Genomic DNA, 21,631 nt, shown 5'->3' with positions numbered 1-21,631 from the left:
CTGTGAGCTGTGGTGTAGGTTGCAGACGCGGCTCGGATCCCGCGTTGCTGTGGCTCTGGTGTAGGCCGGTGGCTACAGCTCTGATTCAACCCCTAGCCTGGGAACCTCCATATGCTGCGGGAGTGGCCCAAGAAATAGCAGCAACAACAACAACAACAACAAAAGACAAAAGACAAAAAAAAATAACTCTAGGAAGATTAGTTTATTGTAGCATATTGGGTGAATGTCTTTAATCAGAATATTACTGGACCTCCTCCTTCCACAATTTTCTTCCTGTTGTTCCCTGGATCACGACACCAGGGGACCAGAGAGGATAAGAATTCTCTGAAGCTGGCCAGAGAGGAGAGGAAATATTTCAGGAGACATTCCGAGAAAAGCAGTCTCAGTACCCTCCATTCTCCTGCCCTTTGGCAGCTTGCCACAGGCACAGGTGTTGAAAGGCAGTTTGTCAACCTTCTGCTATTCTTTGCCTCCATCCAAGGCTCCGCTGCCTCAAACCTTGGGGGCCAGTTGTTCATAGCTCACTGGCTCATGGATAGTTGTTTCTCAGGCTTTGGATAAAATATAGTATGAGATCGATGGGCTAGCTCATCCAGTTGGAGAGCTCCCTTGGGAAGGTAGAAGAGTTAGGCAGAGGCAGGGATCCTCACTCCCTGGGGATCCAAAACCCTGACTACACAGGTTGGGGAAGACTTGAGACAGAAAAGCACTCAGATATAAGATCTGTGACAGAGTCAGGAAGAGAGAAGAGAAACTGGAGTCCAAGGAACATTTAATGGGCTGGAGGGCAATGAACAATGAGTGGTGGCATGAACACTTTGGGCATCTGTAGAGACGATGTGGGGCAGGGGATGGAGGAGACTGGTCAGCAGCATGAAGCCTTTGTAAAATGGGATATAAAGTTCATAAAAAATTTTGGAGGGAGTTTCCCTTGTGGCTCAGTGGGTTAAGAACCTGACATAGTCTCCATGAGGATGCAGATTCTATCCCTCAGTGGGTTAAGAATCTGACATAGTCTCCATGAGGATGCAGATTCAAACCTCACTCAGTAGGTTAAGGATCTAGTGTTGCTGCAAGCTGTGCCATAGGTCGAAGATTCACCTGGGATTTGGTGTTGCCTTGGCTGTGGTGTAGGCCAGTGGCTGCAGCTTCAATTGGACCCCTAGCCTGGGAACTTTCATATGCTCCAGGTGCAGCTATAAAAAAAAAAACAAAAAAAACTTTTTTTTTTTTTTTTTTTTGGCAGCGCCTGTAGCCAGCAGAAGTTCCTGGCTAGGGATTGAACCCATGTCACAGCAGCAACCAGAGACACAGCAGTGACAATGCCAGATACTTGACCCACTGAGCCACCAGGGAACTGGATAAAATTTTTTGTATACCCTGTAATTTTTACCAAAAGCTTTTGAAGCAAGTGAATTTGCTGTCTAGGTAAAGATAACTAGCAGACAACTTTGAAAGAGAAATTATATGAAGCCAGCAATTGTTGCAATTAAACAAGGGGTTGGTAACATTTTCCTGTAAAGGGTCTGAGGGTAAATACTTTAGGCTTTGCCAGCTATGAGGCAACATTGAATATATTATGTAGTATTTATGTGACAAAAGGGAAGACAGATTTGCACAAAGTTTTAACCAATGAAATTCAAAATATAAGGATGATAATTAAGTTCCTTTATAAAACAATAAGCCTACTAGTGAGAAGAATGCAATTTTCTTTGGGGGGGGATACCATTTTGCTTAATTGAGGTTCAAACTTAGTTTTCACTATGGTCAGAATCAATTGCAGATTCAAAATGAGATTTTTTTTCTTTTTAGGGATGAACCTGTGGCATATGGAAGTTCCTAGGCTAGGGGTTGAATTGGAGCTGAAGCTGCTGGCCTACAACACAGCCACAGCAATGCCAGGTCTGAACCACATCCACAACCTATACTGCAACTCGCAGCAACACTGGATCCTTAACCCATTGAACTAGGCCCAGGAACCCGCATCCTTGTGGATATTAGCTGGGCTTGTTATCAATGAGCCACAGTGGAACTTCTCAAAACGAGATTTTAAGTATTTCATCTTTGGGAATATTTTTCATACAAATAGGTATCACTAAATACATGTCAATACAGGAGCATGTCATTTTAACTGAGCATATTTACTGAGTGGAAGACATATAGAATACTATTATATTATTATCTTGATATTTGATTTTAGCTTGCCATTATATCACATATTAGTAATTTCCAAAAGAAGATTAGGTGGAAGTTCCTCCATTGCATTGTTAATTGGATTTTGAAAAATGTAGGATTTTTTCTTGCTTTTTGATCAAGGTCTGAAAAATGCTCTTAGAACTATATAGTTTGAACTTGGAAACTATCTACTACTGCAAATCTGTGTGGGAATGGAAACCTCTTTTTCTTGTTCTAAATTTTAATAGTACCTGATGTGTATAAGGGAGCTTTATTTTATTTTATTTCAAACAGCCTCAGTCATCACAGAAATGACTTTACTACAGAATACGTTTGGCAGATAAGCACTTTTTTTCCTTGTATTTGATGTCAAATTCATTACAAAATGTTATCCAGTCAGCACTAAAAGCTAATTTCCAACCAGCCAGTGCCTGATAATTGTAGTTAAGGGTAGCACTTCCAACCACTTAAGAGGGTGAAAGCCATTCTCAGCTGTGGGTTGAGCAGGAATAGGCGGCAGATAGGATCTGGCCTGTGGGCTTTGTTGGCCAACCTCTGAATAAGACTGTGGGGGCCTACAGAGTGAGACTCTCAGTTCTCACCTCCTGAGCCTTGTGATTTCAGGCAAATTATTTAACTTCTTTAAACCCTCTGTAAGAGGGTACGAGTTCTCCCTCCTAGAGTTGTAAAGATGAAATGAAGATAGTGTATGAAATAATGTAAATAGTTTTTAAGTGAATAGTTTTTAACAGAAAAATAAAAACCTACCACAATGCTATAAAGGTAGCAAAAAATTCAGCCATGTAAAATGAGGGTGGAGATAGCCCTGGGGCAGGGGGTGGGGAGGCAGGAATGGAATTGTTCTTACTGCAGTAAAGCTAATGAACTTGGGTAGTTCTGCTGCAGAGGACACCTGCCCACCACCAGTCACCTCCTATCTGCATTCTTTCTGTCTAGGGATTTACCCATATTAGAATTACTGTATTTTATCAATACCATCATCACGACACTCTCTATTTCCCCCTGCCCCCCGCTTTTGTTTTAGGGCTGTACCCGCAGCATATGGAGGTTCCCAAAATAGGGGTCAAATCAGAGCTACAGCTGCCAGCTTAAGCCACAGCCATAGCAACACCAGATCTGAGCCACGTCTGTGACCTACAACACAGTTCACAGCAATGACAGATCCTTAACCCGCTGATCGAGGCAAGGGATCGAATTTGTGTCCTCATGGATCCTAGTCAGTTTTGTTAATCGCTGAGCCACAACAAGAACTCCTCTATTTTATTCTTTATACACACCTTATGAGCTCGGTACTGATACCATTTTAGAGGCAGGGGATCAAGGCTGCTATCCTGGAATTCACCCCGGTCAGCTTCTCCTGCCATCCTTGGGTCCATGGTCAACTCATCCACCATCATCAGTTCCAGGCAGTTGCTCCCCAGATGGTCCCAGTTCTCCTTTTCTCCAGAGTGTCTGCAGGCAGAGAGAGCAGTTCTTGGGTTCTGCCCTTCCTCAGACCTTGAAACTGCCCTGAAAGGTATTAGAGTCCTTATACATGATGTTTTATATGACCCGACTGGGTGCCTATCTCATTCTACAGTGGGGGATCCTAAAAAGGCAGGGGTGTGTTTTATTTCTTTTTGTGTGTACAGAGATAGTTACTGGATGGTTATTCAGAAAAAAAGTATGGAATCAAGTAATGGGTGAATGAAGACTGTTTCATAAAGGAAACCATATTTTATTTTTATTCCTGACTAAAGACAATGCTCTTCAGGCAGATATTTCAAGCATTCACGACTTTCATAGTCTTTTAAATATTGTGTTATTTATTTATGAACTAAAATAAACCTTTTATAGGAGGAACACATAGATTAACATGTATTCATGTTCAGACACCAAGTTTGCCATTAAAAAGCTATGGGAGGAGTTCCCATCATGGCTCAGCAGAAATGAATCTAACATCCATGAGGAAGCATGTTCGATCCCTGGCCTGACTCAGTGGGTTAAGGATCCAGCATTGCCATGAGCTGTGGCATAGTTTGCAGCTTGGATCTCGTGTTGCTGTGGCTGTGATCTAGGCCGGCGGCTGTAGCTCAGATTTGACCCCTAGCTTGGGAATCTTCCTATGCTGCAGGTGCGGTCCTAAAAAGAGAAAAACCAACAAACAAAAGAAAAAAAGCTATGGGAAAATAAGCAGAAAAATTTCACTTCTCTGTTCTTTCATTTCCTTATCTGAAAGTTATCTTTAAGATCAATTCTGAAATTCTATGATACTTTTTAAAGCATAAGGTTTAGTTTTGATAATAGATTCTGTATTATTTATCTATATTTAAATATAATTTATGAGATTTAAATTAGGACTTAAAAATATTTCAATACAGTGCTTTAGGAGATAAATAGTGTCCTTTCATTGGTTAGTATAAATACTTAAAAAACATACTTGGTATATGGTTACTAAGTTTTGTTAAACTGTTTCCTAGAGTTTTTTGAAATACAACCCATCAGCAATCTAACCTGATACATACTTGAAGTTCAGCACTGGGCTTCTTATTTTTTAATGTTTAATTTTTATTTTTTTCTTTTTAGGGCCACACCCAGAGCATATGGAAATTCCTAGAATAAGAGCTACAGCTGCCAGCCTACGCCACAGTAACTCGGGATCCAAGCGGCGGCTGCAACATACACCACAGCTCAGGGCAACACTGGATCCCCTACCCACCGAGCAAGGCTAGGGATCAAACCTGCATCCTCATGGATACTAGTCAGATTCATTTCTGCTGCGCCACAATGGGAACTCCCAGCACTGGGCTTTTTAAAGCACATTCAGAATTCACTGCCTATGAGAGCATTCTTTGAACTGTGTAGCCTAATTTGACTGTAGTCAGTAGCCTAATTGAAAAGGACTGATCAGACTCTGGTAGAAGGAACCATTTCATTTCTCTATCACCACATGTGCTTTATCTCAGGGACCTCAAAGAAAGAAAGAAAACTCCACCTGGTATGTGTACATGTTTCTCTTTTGATTTGTTCAGTGCTGAGTCATTTTTGTCATGGATTATCAGAAAAGGAATCGGTTATTGCGCCTCCAACCACACCAGCATCTTTCTTTTCATGAGAGTTATCAGCCTGTGCAGATGGCTTTACAGTTTCCCAAGCTTTTCTCCTGCCAGAAGACAGGACTGTGGCTGTCTTCACAGTGTTCCCAGCCTTTAACTTAGAGCCTTAGAGCTGACACAAAATTCCTGACTCACATATTCACCCAGTGAGAGAATGAACTAAAGCACTGTTACATTGGATGCTCATGACATTATCCCTATTAGACAGATGAGAAAAGAAAGAATCAGGCGGGTTAACTGAGGACTATTTCACAAGGTCGTAGAGATGGGTAAGGAAACTAGAACTTCTGACTTGAGAGTCATTATCTTTTCAATGACTCCAGGCTGCTTCTGGCAAATCATTGAAACTGCACAAGTGTTTAAACCTGACCTATCGAGTCACGTTATTTTCAACAGATTGTATTGTGAGTACTTCAAATTTTTGTCTCTAGCAATTTCATGGTGTTTAGAATTGTAAAACAGCCTCAGACATCCTCATCTTGAAAGCTCCAGGAAGGCCCGTTGAGAAACTTAACCACAAGCTTCGAACACATGGCTGTAGAGGGTTAGGATTCCCATAAACATTCTGGGGCACTCGCCAGGAGTTTTGTGGGACACTATTTCCCAGAGCTGTTCAGAAGTTTGTAACATTTTTGTGCCTCTTGGGCAAGTATGCTATCTGCAGACTCTCGTTTCCCAAGTCCAAAGAAAGAAAACCCTGGTGATGGAAAGTTTCTCAGGGGGCCTTGTGTATAGAAAGCAAGCTCACTTATCACAAACAAACCGTTTCTAAGAGAGCAACAATTGTGTTGTTTAAAGACAGAACATGCAGTTCCCAAAGGCAATTTCAGTTTTCCGAAGGACACTTTTATTCTTTCTCAGAAATGCCTGGGTGATTTTTTTGTTGTTGCTGTTTTATTTTGCGTTTCTTAGAAGGGCTGTATAGTGTGCCTCCTTAGTCACCATGAAAAAGGAAAAGAATAAGCAAACAAATGATCCTCTGATGGCCTCAAAGCAATAGACTGAGGGCATTTCTTAAATACAAGCAGGTACTTTTGGTGATGCTGGTAAAGACTTTTCAAACTAAGCTCAAATATGCTTCAAACTCTGACCCAGTCAGACTGATTGAGATTAAATGGTTTCTTTCTTCCTTGAGAATATCTGTCTTCCATAGTATTTTTAGGAAAATCCCTTTAAAAATACTGAAATCTTGGGAATAAGATATTAATATCTTACATTAAGAATTGGATTCCATTTACTTATGGTGGCCTATCCTGAGTTTTATTACATTCAGCATATGAATTTTTTTCTTTTGACGACTACTGTTATTAAAGTTACTGACTTTCTGCCTTCTAAACTTGTGCTATTAGGCCTTAGTGTATGTATATACATGTGTGTATATTTATTTTTTAGACAAGAAATTAATAAGAATTTGGCACCAGGACCAGCAATGGCATCAATATTTTAGGGCATTTGTATACAGATTTGGCTATGTAGGGGAGGAAAAATAATTTTTCCTTTACCCTTCTGAGTTCTTAGCCAAAAATCCTTGTAATAAAAGACAGATTAACAAGAGTAAAACACAAGGCGTTTGATTAACATGTAGACCTCAGTATGCATGTGGCAGATGCCCTGGGAAAAATGAGTGACTCCCCGGTACGGCTTAGGACTCAGGCTTGAGTATCATCTTATTAGGGAAAGGGAGGGAGGATGTGGGCCTATTAGGGGAGAGGAAATGATTTTTAGGAGGATGAAAGGGCTCTTAGAAGAGTTGATGGGAGGTGTGATAATCTGTGACAATGTGTGTGGGAGGGTGTAGTGTCCACCTCCAGTCTCCACTTCTCTGGCTAATGAAACCCCCAGGGAGGGGATTCATGCAAATGGTTCCTTCTGGGGAATCTGTCTTGAGGCAGATAAGGGAGTTCAGAGAAAGCCTCTCCCTGCCTTTGCTGTTTTCCAAGTGCCCCCAGCTCCAAGGAATCCATAAACCACAGGGTGGACTTTGGAGTGGCCTGTTCTGCAACCCTACACCTGCTCTGCATTTCTTCTCTGTTCCTCACAGGAAAGTCATAAATGATTCAAAAGTGTGGAATCCCTTAGAAACCATGTGATTTCCCCAGGTTAATTAAATGTTTGTAAGTAACATTGTGACTGCTTTTAGCTGTAAAATTTATATTCTAAAGTTGCAAAGATGAAGTTCCCATTGTAGCTCAGTGGTTAACGAATCCAACTATGAGGATTCGCAACCATGAGGTTGCGGGTGCAATCCCTGGCCTTGCTCAGTGGGTTAAGGATCCGGCATTGCCGTGAGCTGTGGTGTAGGTTGCACACACAGCTCAGATCCCACATTGCTGTGTCTGCGGCGAAGGCTGGCGGCTATAGGTCCGATTGGACCCCTAGCCTGGGAACTTCCATATGCCATGGGTGCAGCCTTAGCAAAAGATAAAAAGACCATAAATAAATAAATAAATAAAGTTGCAAAGAAAATCCTTTCAGGAGAATCATTTTGGGAAAATGAAGGATGAACTTAAATTTGGGTTTTGTTTATTGTGCATATCCTCCTAGGTTGTGAGCTTTTCTGGGGAATATGCTCCACATTATCATGGCTGTGTCCCCAATACTTAGTCAGATGATAATTGTATCAAACATTCATCAAACTATACATATCATATGTTGAGCCAAGGGTCAGCACATGGCCTGTTTTGATGTATCCTGTAAGCTAAGAATTTTTTAAAAATATATTTTAAAGGGTTTAAAAATAACAAGGAAGAATGTGACAAGGACTCTAGGGTCCACAGAGCCCGAAATACTTACCACCTGACTCTTTACAGAAAAATGTTTGCAGATCCATTTTTATTCTTAAATATACAACTATTTTTTATACATACTTTAGCCAGAACTCAGACCAATTTGTGGAGTGAGACCCCAGTCATTGCCTATTCAAAGTCATCCTCCTCTCTCATTAATAGAACTGCTTCATACCTGTGGGGTAGGTCAAAGTTACTGGCAATTCCATTGTCTCCACTAGGGGTCTGTCTGGGGTAGATGTGTGACTCAGTCCTGGAAGATGAAACAGGAGGGGAAAGTTCGGGGACACATCTGGAAAGGATCTTACTTGCAAGATCCTTGAGAGCAAACATAGAGAAAGGATTATACATGTTTGCTCCCATTCCGATCTTTCTTCCTTGGGACACGGTTATGTGCCGATGCGTTCTGGATCCTTAGTCATCATCTTTTAACCATGAATGAAAGACCAAACAATCAACAGTGATGCTGACCTAGCTTTCTGTAACTGTTGAGCAGCCACACTGACCTCACAACCACCTGTTTCTGGTTTTCTTCTTCCGTGGTGAAACATCATGGTGTTATAGTTTAGGCTGTTGTTCACTGTGTGTTCTGAAACTTGCTGCCAAAATATCTTGATTCGTTCAGGTTGCAAATTTGTTCTATGAATGAGATGGACTGAATTATTAAAAGTCTGTTTGGCATGAGGAGCTTTCTCAAATGATTTGGAGTCACGAGTTAAATTACAGTGTAATCCAGACAGGGATTAACATAACCTAGTATTGCATTATCTTGGGCATAACCATCTGGGCTTAACTTTGAGAAGTAACCACTTGGAGAGCAGAGTGAACTCAACCATGAAATCAATTTAACTTCTCTGATTAAGGAGTAAGCTTGTGTGTGTGTGTTTCTTCATATGTTCAGTATGATCACAGAATGCTTAGATTACACTTAGCTAGATATTGTTCAGAACATATCGGACTGGGAATTAAGGAGAAAAACCCCTTTGACCTCTCAGTAAAGAGGTTAAAAATCCATGCTCTAAAGTTCAGGCTCCTGAAATTCATTAAGAGCTCTGAGTTCCTCCCTCAAAGCTTGTTTCAGGATGGATAAAAATGCAAAGTTATCCCAATACTATTTTATCCTATTTCTGTCTTTTTTTTTTTTTTTTTGGCTGCACTCACAGCATGTGGAAGTTCCCAGGCCAGGGATCAAACCCACATCGAAGCTGCGACCTGGGCCGCTGCAGTGACAATGCTGGATCCTTAACTCAATACACCACAAGAGAACTCCCTATTTTTTCATTTTGACATCCCAACTTGACAAACTGCAATTTCACTGCCACATGGGAAACCCCCCAGGGCTCACAAGTGCAGAATAATACTCTTCAGACTTCTGCTGTCTATACATTAGCTTTGTTAACAATTGCACACCGTACTACAAACCAACATTCATTTTAGTTTGAGTGCATATTTTCTGAAAGCTTGCAGGTAAATTTTATGATTGGCACAAATAACTCTTTGGATGGATATTCCACATCCTCATCTATCCTGACTTATAGTCTTTCTATTATTGGTTAATCTATGAAGTTTCATGCACTATTTTATTTCTGCCCATTCTTGTGAACTTTTAATTAACCACCTGGCAGGGGTCCATACTTCCTGAATTTGTGAAGGGACAATTCCTTGTCCCTCACCAAACTGCTCTCACATAACAAATTAAGGATAAAAAACTTCTTCATCTAAAGGGAAAAAAGGGTATATTTTCTATAATGAAATGCTAACATGTACACAGTATTTTGCAGTATAAAGTACACTCATACTTCTTATTTTATCTTCATAAAAACTCCATCAAGTCAACAAGGGATGGCTTTTTGTGTCAATTTCATATTGAAAAAAACCAAGGCTCAGAAGTCATTCTCCTTTGAAGAAACTAGTTTTTTGGTGCTGACACCATGACTTTGAATGGCTTTTGGAAATGGTTAAATTTTTTAAATCTTTTTTTTATGTCCGAACCTGAGGAATATGGAAGTTCCCAGGCTAGGGGTTGAATCCAAGCTGTAGATGCCAGCCTATACCACAGCCACAGCAATGTGGGATCTTAGACATATCTGTGACCTACACCACAGCTCATGGCAACACCGGATCCTTATCCCACTGAGCAAGGCTGGAGATCTCGAACCTGCATTCTCATGGATACTAGCTGGGTTCATTACTGCTGAGCCATAAGGGGAACTCTTAGAAATTATTAATTTTTAAAATAGAATTTTTGTGAGAAATGGCCAATTAAAGAGGCTGAACAACAACTGACATTTTACCTGAAATCAGTGAGCCTATTCAAAAATGTTTCCATTCATTTCTCTTTTAAAAACACATAGGAAAAATATTCACCCCTTATTAGGAATACATAGAAATATTTTGGAAATTTTTGAATACTGTGTATAAAATCAGTGGAGTAAGCAACTCTTCATTCTGTGGGTGTAATGTGTCAGATATCAGTGTCAACTGAAGACTATAACAGAAAGTGTAAACATGAAGGTCCCCCGTTAATTCACCACACTATCTTCCTTCACTGGTATTCTCAGTGGATGACAGAAGTCTGTGTACCTGCCTGTCAGGCGTTCCTGGTGGTCCACATATGTGCAGTGTTCTTTCCATTTTAATTAACCTCAAGACTCTAGTTTATGTGGCAGAGCTGGGCTCCCTAATTATTTTCATAAAACTAGTGATCTTTCCAGAAACAAAGGGTGAAAGAAGATGTAAGTCATAAGAGCCATTGTTAAATCTCAAATAGGTGAGGGTACTAGAAAATGTAACAAACTACTGTTGTTCTTTTTTTTTTTTAAAGACTTTCGTATCATTTAATTTTTGTTGAATTATGTAACAGTGAACTCTAAAGATTCAGGAGCTAGTTCTTTCTCTTTTTTGGATATCTGTCTATTTACACACATATATATGTATATATATATATATATATATTTTAAAGCATATTAAAGAAAATATGCCCTGTGGTAATAGTTTTCATCTTCATAATGTATGTGAAAATTTTTTCTTGCTTTATCCTCTCAGGATAACTAAGATGGAATTGAATTCACTGTTGCTCACATGCTGGCCTTGACAGAGAAAGGCCAGGATTATCTTCAAAATCAAAGCTTCATTATTGAGATAAAATGAAAGAGACTCTACCGCTCTTTATGTAATTAAATGCAATCATTATTATGAAAATTTTTCCGCACAGCTGTTAGGTTGAAAAAAATTTGCATTATCAGTAATCCCTTTATATCTTTGACATGATTCATAGCTCCTCATGTTTTCCCTGATCTGAAAATGAAAGAGAATTTGAAACCTTCCATAGGTAAGTATTTATTTGTTCCCTTAATAGCAATTCTATACCTTGTTTTTTAATTCAGTGAGCCATTCGAGTGGTTAAGATGCCTTGTCTTAACAATTTATCCCCTCAGTGACTTGTAAATAAAGGGCCAAATGGCCAAGCAGGTCATAAAATAGTCAATTCTGTTTAGTCTCAAACTTTGTCAACTGAAGTCATGGCCTCCAATGATGCTGTTAATTAGGCAACTCTCATGCCAAAACGTCTGTATGAAACAGACAGTTACACTGTGCTCCAACATGAGTGTCCGATTAATTTCACGATGGGGACCTGGGGTGACTGATGTATGCCTAACCTACTGGACCACATCTGATAAAAATTTTCCAATATATTTATTAGTTTTAAAAATATATCAAGGAGTTCCTCCGTGGCTCAGTGGGTTAAGGACCTGGAGTTGTCCACTGCTGTGGTGTGGATTCAATTCCTGGCCTGGGAACTTCCACATGCCTGAGGCACGCCTAAAAAAAGCAAAAAGATACATAGATATTTAAATCTCCTTTGACTGCCAAATGATTCTGAACTCAGGCAGGGAAGACAGAGGCAAAGTATACTAGGATCTTTAAAAACCTGTGTTTTGGAGTTCCCGTTGTGGCTCAGTGGTTAACGAATCTGACTAGGAACAATGAAGTTGCGGTTTCAATCCCCAGCCTTGCTCAGTGGGTTAAGGATCTGGCATTGCCGTGAGTTGTGGTGTAGGTCGCAGACGAGGCTCGGATCCTGCGTTGCTGTGGCTCTGGCATAGGCCGGTATCTACAGCTCCAATTAGACTCCTAGCCTGGGAACCTCCATATGCCACACATGCGGCCCTGGAAAAGGCAAAAATACCAAAAAAAAAAAAAAAAAAAGCCAAACAAACCATGTTTTACTCCAAGCTCAGTAGTTAGTCCCAGCTCAAACCTGCAAGGTTTACCACTCCAGTTCCATGGTAAGGGGCCCTATGTCCTTTTGGGAAAGACTAGAAAGAAGATTTAGCAGTCACAGGTCCTTCCTTAAGGGAATCTATCTTACTCTTTACCTTTTTTTTTTTTTTTTTTTTTTTTTGCCATCCTCATGGCAGGCAGAAGTTCCTAGGCTAGGGATCAAACTCATGCCACAGCAGTAAGCAGAGCCACGACAGTGACAGTGCTGGAGCCTTAATCTGCTGAGCCACCAGGGAACTTCTGTATACTCTTACTCACAGTCTTGAGAAATGATTTTCCCCTAAGAACTAGAGGAGGTGGCTTTGGACTCCTTTACGATGTCAAAGTTAGGCTTTTGCTTACAACACTCAAGTTTTTTTTTTTTTGTCTTTTTTTTGGCCTTTTCTAGAGCCACTCCTGCGGCATATGGAGGTTCCCAGGCTAGGGGTCTAATCGGAGCTGTAGCTGCAGGCCTACGCCAGAGCCACAGCAACGCCAGATCCGAGCCACGACTGCAACCTATACCCACAGCTCACGGCAACACGGGATCCTCGACCCACTGAGCAAGGCTGGGGATTGAAACCGCAACTTCATGGTTCCTAGTCAGATTCGTTAACCACTGCACCACGACAGGAACTCCAACACTCAAGTTTTGTAAGCTGACTCAGACCAACTTGGTCTGGGGTGAATTAGAAGCTACTAAAGATCCTTAAGGGGAACATCATTCTGATTATCTTTCTGTCCTCACTGCCTGTTTTTGTAATCATGAGCACCTTGTTTCTAGCAGTTAATTGCTGCCACTTTGTCTTATTCTCTCTGGGATCCAATCATCCTCAGTGAAATCAGTGAGCCTATATCAACGGCAGCATTTCCAACCTTCTTACATAAGGCCTACTGGGGACATCTTTCAAGGTGCTGTATATATTATTTTAAATAAAAATATATGTTAACATTTTTTTATTTGGAAATAACTTCAAATATAAAGCAGAGGTGCAAAAACAAGCATATACAAGGAACAACAAAGTGCCTTTTACACTGGCTCACTTATTTTAAATAATTTGCTCCATTTGCTTTATCAGCGGACTCTCCCTAAACGTTTGACAATAATTCGCATACCTCTTGGTCCTTTGCACTAAACACTTATTTCCTAAGCAAAAAGATATAGTCTCATCTAATAAATGTGCAGTTATCATTTTAAGTAAATTTAACATAAATTTCATACTTTTATCTATCATCCATGTTCCCATTTGGTCCATTGATCCAATAATGTCTTGTATTGAGTTCGCTTGTCCTCTGGTATAAAATGTAGCCTAGAGTTGGCTATTGCACATAGTTGTCATGTTTTTGGAGACTCATTTGAGACATTTATAAAGCTTTTCTCTGTCTTGTATTATTATTTATTACTATTACTAACATTTATGTAGAATACGATCCTCTCCTACTTTTCAGAAAATAGAAGAGAATGGTCCTTACTCTGAGTTTGATGTTTCCTCATGATTAGATTTAGGTTCCATATTCCTAGCCAGAACGCTACATAAAGGACATCATGATTGACAGCCTTCTCAGGGTATCAAATCAAGAGGCACACAATGTCTGTCTCATCTTTATCACCCTGTCAATGTGCTGTCAGATTTCTTCACTTGGCCTTGCAGTTAGTAAACAATCTAGAGGGACAACTTCAGATCAGACAAATATTTTGCTTCTTATCAAAATGTGTCCCCCTGGTTTTAGCATCGATTAATGATTCTTGCCTGTACCAATATTTACTACAACAAGTATTTACTATATTTACTATAACTCCAGCATTCCCTTCACACTTACCAATCAATACTTGGCATTCTTCTAAACAAAGATCCCCTTCCTTCTCCCTTCCTTCCTTCCCTCCTTTCATATATATAAGTACATATGTTTTATATATATATTACTATGCATATTTTCTGTATAATTGTAAGTCTATACCAAAATATGTAAGCATACAGTATAAGTGGTCAAATCCATCTGAGTCCACTAAATGTCCTCAGTCAGGACTACACTTTCTCTTAATAAATACTGAAACTTTGACACAAGAGGCACAGCAAGACTTTGCATTCAATTTATATGGTGATTTAGCAAATTATAGTAACTGACTCTGTCTGATTTCAGCTATGTCAGTTTCCTGGCTGCAAATGTTCCTTAGTTTTCTAACCACACCTGGGCTGAGAATTTAAGACTCAGAGAGTGTGTGCTTCTTCTTTAAATTCTCCAGTGTTGTGGGAAATAGCCAGGGTTCCTCAGTCCACATTCCTCTCCAGCACTCTATCCCAACAGGTATCTGGTATACTAAAGCTTTCCCTCCAGTAGGCATTTTATTTCAAGTGACTGGATGTGATAATGTGAGCAACATGTTTTTCCTTTTTTTAATGGAAAAAAAAAGGGCATCATCCTTGTTTCACACCCCAATAGGTCCCACAGTCACTCCCAAATTCCCATCACTGAGGACTTCTGCTTGCAGCTGTTTCTAGTGTCAGACTCTGTATCAGTCAGAATTTAATATGAAAACAAGGTCCACTCCGTATCTTTAAAAGAGGAAAGGATGAAACACAGAGAATTATGGGCTTACGTTAAGGAAGACTGGAAGGACAAATTCTAGCTGAGTCACCATGAATGACTTCCACAATCAAGGGCAGATCCATAGGAGACCGAATGTACTGGGACAACCCAGTGGTGCTGAGAGTCACCAAGGTGCAGGGAGTAGGGATCTAGTCCCATAAGGCTAACTCCATCCTGCACCTCTGATGCATCTCCTAGAAAACAAAAGAAGCAGAAAGAAGGAAAATTAATGGGGCAGAAAATCTTCATATTTCCATGACCTCTTTTTCATTAGAAAAAAAAATCAAAAGGGACAAGGAAATGGTTTCAACCTCATTTTCACTTACCGAATCTCACCCAAGTTCATTTAGTCTGAGAAGCTGAATTTGCATCCTGAGTCCTAGTGGCCATGGATAAATGTTGTTCTCAGTTTTCCCAAATCTCAGAGATAGGACAGAATCTAAGTTGAGCAAGCCAACCCCTGTATTTAGCCTGGCTCACCATCAAGGATGACCATACTTACCACTTAGATGCAGGCACAATCAAACCCACATCTACTTTTAATGAGAGCTATAAGCAGCAAATACTTCACTCAGTTCTCATAGTATGTACATATAAACCATACATCACAAAACTCATAAGATAGATGATTTGGACTCTCCGAGACTGAAGTCTGTGACACTTGTTTTCCTCTTTTGTTTAATGTTCTTGAAACATAAAAATAGATAGCACCCAGCTCATGGCTAAAGGGATTTTGTTATTTAGTTTTATACTAAATGGTAATGCAGTTTTCTTTTCTAACGAAGCCTTGATATATTCAAGTCAATCAACCAATAACTGCATAGGACTCATTAATATATTTGCACTTCAGGTACTACAAGGCCCAACCAATCTTTCTACAATATGGTAATGTGGGCTCCATTCCACCCAACAGTCAAAAATAGTCTTATTTCCTCACTGAGGCAGTAGGGTCAATCTGAGTATGCCGACCACATGGTGTCCTCTTGGCCGTTAACTAACGGATTGGCTAAAATGATAGAGTTGTTGATACAGGTGTGTGGCAAACATGTCTTTGATGCCATGGTTGTTATTTTTATCAGTAACTGCAGTTTTAACTGAAGTAGAGATTCATAGGGAGAGATTCTATTTAGGAAAAATAGAACTGTAGGTTAATTGGTTTTGAGGCTCTGGGGGATTCGTTTTATTATGAAAGACTCACCTGAAAGATAATGCACAGACATTATCAACCACATGGAAACCCTGGAAGAAAGCTCAATTGCCTTACAAAGTTATCTGATGCAGAGGTGCCTAGACATAAACTAACATTCATTGTGTCTGTTTTATTTACACTTGTTTATTTCTTCTAAGCAAGGACTCACTCATTATTTGAAATTCCCTGAATGGGATGAAAGACCAAGAGAAGAAACTTTTTAAAAAGTATCTTTCTGATATCTTATTTAAAGGTTTTCACTTGGTGGTAAATTATTTAGTTTCACTTTACATTTTAACTTATGTTTGCAAAGTTTCACTAGTAAATACCTTTGTAATTCTTGCCTAAGAATATGCATTCCCTAAACTCTGATGTAAGAAGAATTTCCTTAATATAAGAAAGAAAGTAAGGTGGCTACATATTAGAGTCAAATTTCAATTACTATCCGGCCTTTTGTGTTGGAGAAGTTGACACTTAAGAACTTTCCAGGAGTTCTCGCTGTGGCTCAGCGCAGGTAGAATCCTACTGGTACATGAGGACGCCAGTAGGATTCAATTCCTGGCCTCACTCAGTTTCCAGCATTGCCAGAAGTTGTGGCATACGTTGCAGATGTGGCTCAGATCCAGTGTTGCCATGGTTGTGGTGTAGGCTCTAGCTGCAGCTCGGATTCGACCCTGAGCCTGGGAATTTCCATTTGCCGTAGGTGTGGCCCTAAAAAAGAAAAAAGAAAACAAACAAACAAACAAACAAAAAAAACACCTTTCCAAAATGAAGTCCTCTGACTGCTTTTAAGCCATCAGCCCAAGCTGGGGTGGCAAATACCAGTTGTCACAGGGAAAGAACACAACTTTACTTCTGACTGAGTGTCTATAAGACTCACTCCATTCTGCCAATCTCTGAACAATGTAGACCAATCTTTGGAGAAGGATACTCTTTGTTTGTTTGTTTGTTTGTTTGTTTTTGGTTTTGGGTTTTTTTTTTTTTTTGGTCTTTTTGCTATTTCTTTGGGCCGCTCCCACGGCATATGGAGGTTCCCAGGCTAGGGGTTAAATCAGAGCTGTAGCCACTGGCCTACGCCAGAGCCACAGCAACACAGGATCCGAGCCGCGTCTGCAACCTACACCACAGCTCACAGCAACGCAGGATCCTTAACCCACTGAGCAAGGGCAGGGACCGAACCCGCAACCTCATGGTTCCTAGTCGGATTCGTTAACCACTGCACCACGACGGGAACTCCATGAAAAGGATACTCTTAATAGACATATGGCACAAAATTGTAAATACTGTTTCACATGGTATTTTTAAATTGACTGAAAATATTTTGAATTCTATCACAAAAATCAAAATGATAGCACCCAACTGCAGATACAGAAAATAACATACAAAATAGCATTATCATGAAACAGAAGAGGTAGCTGAATTTTGTTGCCGTAGAACTTAGATCTAGGTAGTATGTTAGCATAAGTTGCACTGCTAGTGGGATAGAACTGAAGGACCAATAGAACCAAGCATCATATTTAACCCTTGAAATTAGCAATGAAAAGAAATACTTCAGCTAGGTTGGTGTAATGGTTACACTGGGTTGCATATTTGAAAGGAGGACAGGTATTTAGGTAAAGACGAGGTGCCCTTTATAAAGGGCAAGGGTCAGGAGAAAGAATTCACAGGGGATCATCACTGTAGAGACATATGAATATTTCCAGGCACAGTCCTTCCTCAGTCAGCCAGGATGTACTTTATTTTTTGATATGAACCTCCAAGTCTCAGCATCAGAAGACTTTTATAACCACACCTCATACAGGTAAAGCTAGGCTGGGTAACCAACTAAATTAGGTGCAAACTACCAACTGGTGCCTGCTTTACAAACCCTGTGAACACATATAACCAAGCCCCCACCTCTACCACATTTGGATTTTTACTTCTCTTGTCTTGTTTTCTAATATATCTGTGTATCAAGATTCCTGATTCCTCATCTGACTTCTATTCTTGAAATCATTTACTCCTTTAACCCCTTTTCCCCATCAGCACTGGTTATCAACCTAGTGTAATGACTTGGTAGAGAAAATAAGAAGATGAAAGGTGTAAACTTTACCTCTTCTCTGTCTGCAAGATTGTTTTTTAAATTATGATATGTGGTTGTTCGTTCAGAGATTTAAGTCTGATAGGATGGGAGTTTGAGACTGACAATTTTTAAATGACTTATTTGGGAGTGAGGCAAGAGAAGAATTGCCTTCTACAATACTTACAGGCAGGACGTTCCTCGTACATTTATTGGTTATATATGGAAAAAAGCTTTTGGTTAAATGGCATTCGTTATGATAAGACTCTGTATGCATTTCTCATTTTTACATTCACAATTTTTGGGGGAAACCTAAGTGATCTCATTAGTAATATTAGAGCTCTTAACTTTAAATATAGCCAGGCTGTGTGGCTATTCATGTGCATTGCAGTTTATTGTCGTGTCACAGAGGTCGTCTGAGTTGGAACAGGATTTCACTGTCCCTGCAGGGGCCTTTGGTCCTCCCCTGGAGCATGGATGGCTGGGGTTTATCTACTCTACTTGCCTTTCTTACAAGGGCTGATTTGTCTGTGTCTGTTGACCCAGGGCTTCTTTTGAAGTGGCCAGAGTGAACTTAATTGGCATTTTCTGCATGTTTAATGTCTTGATGAAGTTTACTGTCTCCCAAGTGTGTTCTGTAGAAATCAATTCCTGGAATAAAGACTTTCTTGGTTCATTGGGAGGCGTATAACAAGAATTACAATAACAAAATTAACACTGAGTCCCCATCATGGGTCAAGTTCTGAACTATACAAATTACATGTACTGACTCATTAATTCTCAATAACTTTATGAAATGATAATTGTTATTATACCCATTTTACAGATGTGGAAACTGACACCTAGAAAAGTCTAGTAACTTGCTCAAGTGTGCACAGTAGGAAAAGTCTGATCTGGTATTTAAACGGCTATGTTAATGAGAGGGTCCCAAAGTCAAGGCAAGATGAAACATAACAAAGCAAGAAAAGCCACAGTAGTGGTAATTTTAAAAGCTTTAAAAAAAAACTATTGTTCTCCATACACATCTGTCCATGGATTGTGCATTTTGAGTAACAGACTCTACTAAAATTTATACTTTGAGAAACATTTCATTAATTTAGTTAGATTTTCTATGGCTGTATTTGCAGACCTCAGATCAGCTCTGAAATTCCCCAGTTGCTTAGGGAAACTTGAGTAAATAGTTCTGGAATTTTCCAGGGTTGGGAGAGAGAGGGTACAAGATATTTCATCATATTTACTTTAGAAATCCACAAAGAGTTGGAGATAAGCCAAAGTTTTCCTGCTGTGACTGAGTGTGTATTCCACAAAGGCAGAATTTTGTTTGGGTGGTTTTCTATATCCCTGGCAGTTAGAATAATGCCTAGAGCATAGTAGGTGCTCAAACAATACTTGATGAGGGAGTGAATTAAACAGGTATCATAAGTCATGGCCTTAATACACACCGGATTTGTTCTCAACTCTGGAGCATAGCAGAAGAGACAGGCAAAGTAGAAAGGAAATCAATTTCAAGGCCTATGTGTTCCAACCCTCTTATTTCTCATATGCATTTTTGCCCCACAATGCTCAAGAAAATTAAGATCCATGTCCCAGGAACTGGAAGAGTTCCTTCATTTAGTGTACAGTTCTCTATAAGGACAAGGAAAAGATTCTCATTCATTAATTCAGATGGTGAATACTTCTGAGGGCTTATAATGTGGTAGCCATTAAAGCCAATACAATAAGATGAAAATACTGCATAAGCATTTGCATAGTAATTACTATGGGCCTTTTACTTATTCAATCTTCACCACATTTTACATAGGAGACACACAGGCCACAAAGGAAGTAACTGGCAGAGCTGGGATTGTGACTCTAGTTAGCCATATTGTTAACCAGTAAGCTAAGACCCCTATTCGAACTTTTGTGGAAATGAAAGATACATAATCCTGAAAAGCCCGTCAAAAATTACAAATGTAACGCGTCAAGAAGGAGTAGCAGAAGGTGTTAAAAAAGAGTGTAATGGAGGGAGAAGCAGGGTAGGACTCTGAGAAAATGACATTTAAGCTGATACTTGAAAGGAGAGGAACAGTGAGCCAGGCAAAGGGTGGGAGGTTCTTGCTCAGGAGAAGAGGGCCAAGGCAGGGCAGGAATGCTTTTTACAGAAATGGGAGCAGGGCACTGTGATGAGAGCAGCACAGGGAAGAGGAAAGCAGGACTCCTTAAGGAGAGGTTAGAGTAGGAGGGACTGGATCATGTAGGGCTTCGTAGACTCTTTAACTTCTGCATACCATTTTATTTCAAGGAGAAGTCACTGGAAGATTTTGGTAGGGATGTGTGACATGATCCTATTTATGTTTTATAAATATCACTCATTCTGCTTTTTATACTTTTATAGCAATAGTCGTGATGATTAATGGCACATTTTTGACAGAGTATTTATCCCAGAGTATTTATCCCTTTTAACAGATGTTTTCTTCATTATTTCAGCTAGTTCACTTGTATCACAGACACCATGTGATAGATGCTTTTGAACACAGAAACCATCTTTAAAACTGTTTTGAAATCAGATGTTTTTCAAACATAAATAACTATGATATGTATAAAAGCAAATTTAGAAAATCTCTATATGTTATTATGAAATTAAGGAGAAGATATGTGACAGATACTATTAAGTGCTTCATAGTATTGTTGATAAGAGTTACAAGCTATTATGATGCTCACTGTAGATTAGGTACATGTCAACATTTGTGTATTTAAATATTTAGACAATACTTACTATAAAGGTTACTGATGCAGCAATATGTAATTACGATGTAATTATAATGACATAACTGTAAACTATTATAATTATTAATACATAGTTCTATAATAGCATTAACAAGCTGACTCAGGTTTACTACTTAATTCATACTTTAAATACAATGATTTAAAAGCCAAAGAAAAGCCAGCATTTTAGTGGGATTCAGTAAAAAGAAGTTCGTATAATCAACTTCTAAGACAAACAGGTTTGCACTGACTTTGCAAAACTACCACCCAGAAAAAGAAGGTAGCTACCTCTAGGGTGCTGGATACTTACATTTCATTCATATAAACAAGTTATCTTTTGGAATCAGAAGTAAAAACCGTGGCCTGTAGCACTGGTTCAAAGCAGCCACTATTGCTCTAACAGAGTATTTCTCTTCCTGGGCTGGAAGGAGATCGGCAGGAACTCCCGCTCGAAACATGTAGAACAGGCTCGCGGTCCACCAGCGCCTCCTTGAGGACGATAGCAAAACAGCAGCCTGTCAGGCTGCCTGAGGAAAGGAAGCAGTGATCCTGATGGCATTTCTGAGGAGGAGACAGACAGTAAGACAAGGAAAGAGGAGCCGGAAGGTGACAGGTGAGACAGCAAGAGAAATGGCATAATGCAGAGTCAGTTAATGATTCTAGCAGCTTTCAACCTCTGAGAATGTTACAAATGGTAAGGGAAGATGGC

At 39.7% G+C, this 21,631-nt stretch overlaps 1 long non-coding RNA gene across 1 annotated transcript; it reads right to left on the bottom strand.

The window, feature by feature from the left end:
• Positions 1-3,476: 3,476 nt before the first annotated feature.
• LOC125122177 (uncharacterized) lies at positions 3,477-21,425 on the bottom strand. The gene is made up of 3 exons (XR_007133720.1): positions 21,233-21,425; positions 14,940-15,123; positions 3,477-3,648 (listed from the first exon to the last, which is right to left on the bottom strand). It is a non-coding gene; the product is annotated as an uncharacterized LOC125122177 (long non-coding RNA).
• Between the last annotated feature and the right edge of the window lie 206 nt (positions 21,426-21,631).

The sequence above is a fragment of the Phacochoerus africanus genome, chromosome 3, assembly GCF_016906955.1.
Source record: "Phacochoerus africanus isolate WHEZ1 chromosome 3, ROS_Pafr_v1, whole genome shotgun sequence".
Taxonomy (NCBI): domain Eukaryota; kingdom Metazoa; phylum Chordata; class Mammalia; order Artiodactyla; family Suidae; genus Phacochoerus; species Phacochoerus africanus.
The sequence above is the reverse complement of the archived record's forward strand: the minus strand, read 5'-3'. Positions and strand labels throughout refer to the sequence as shown.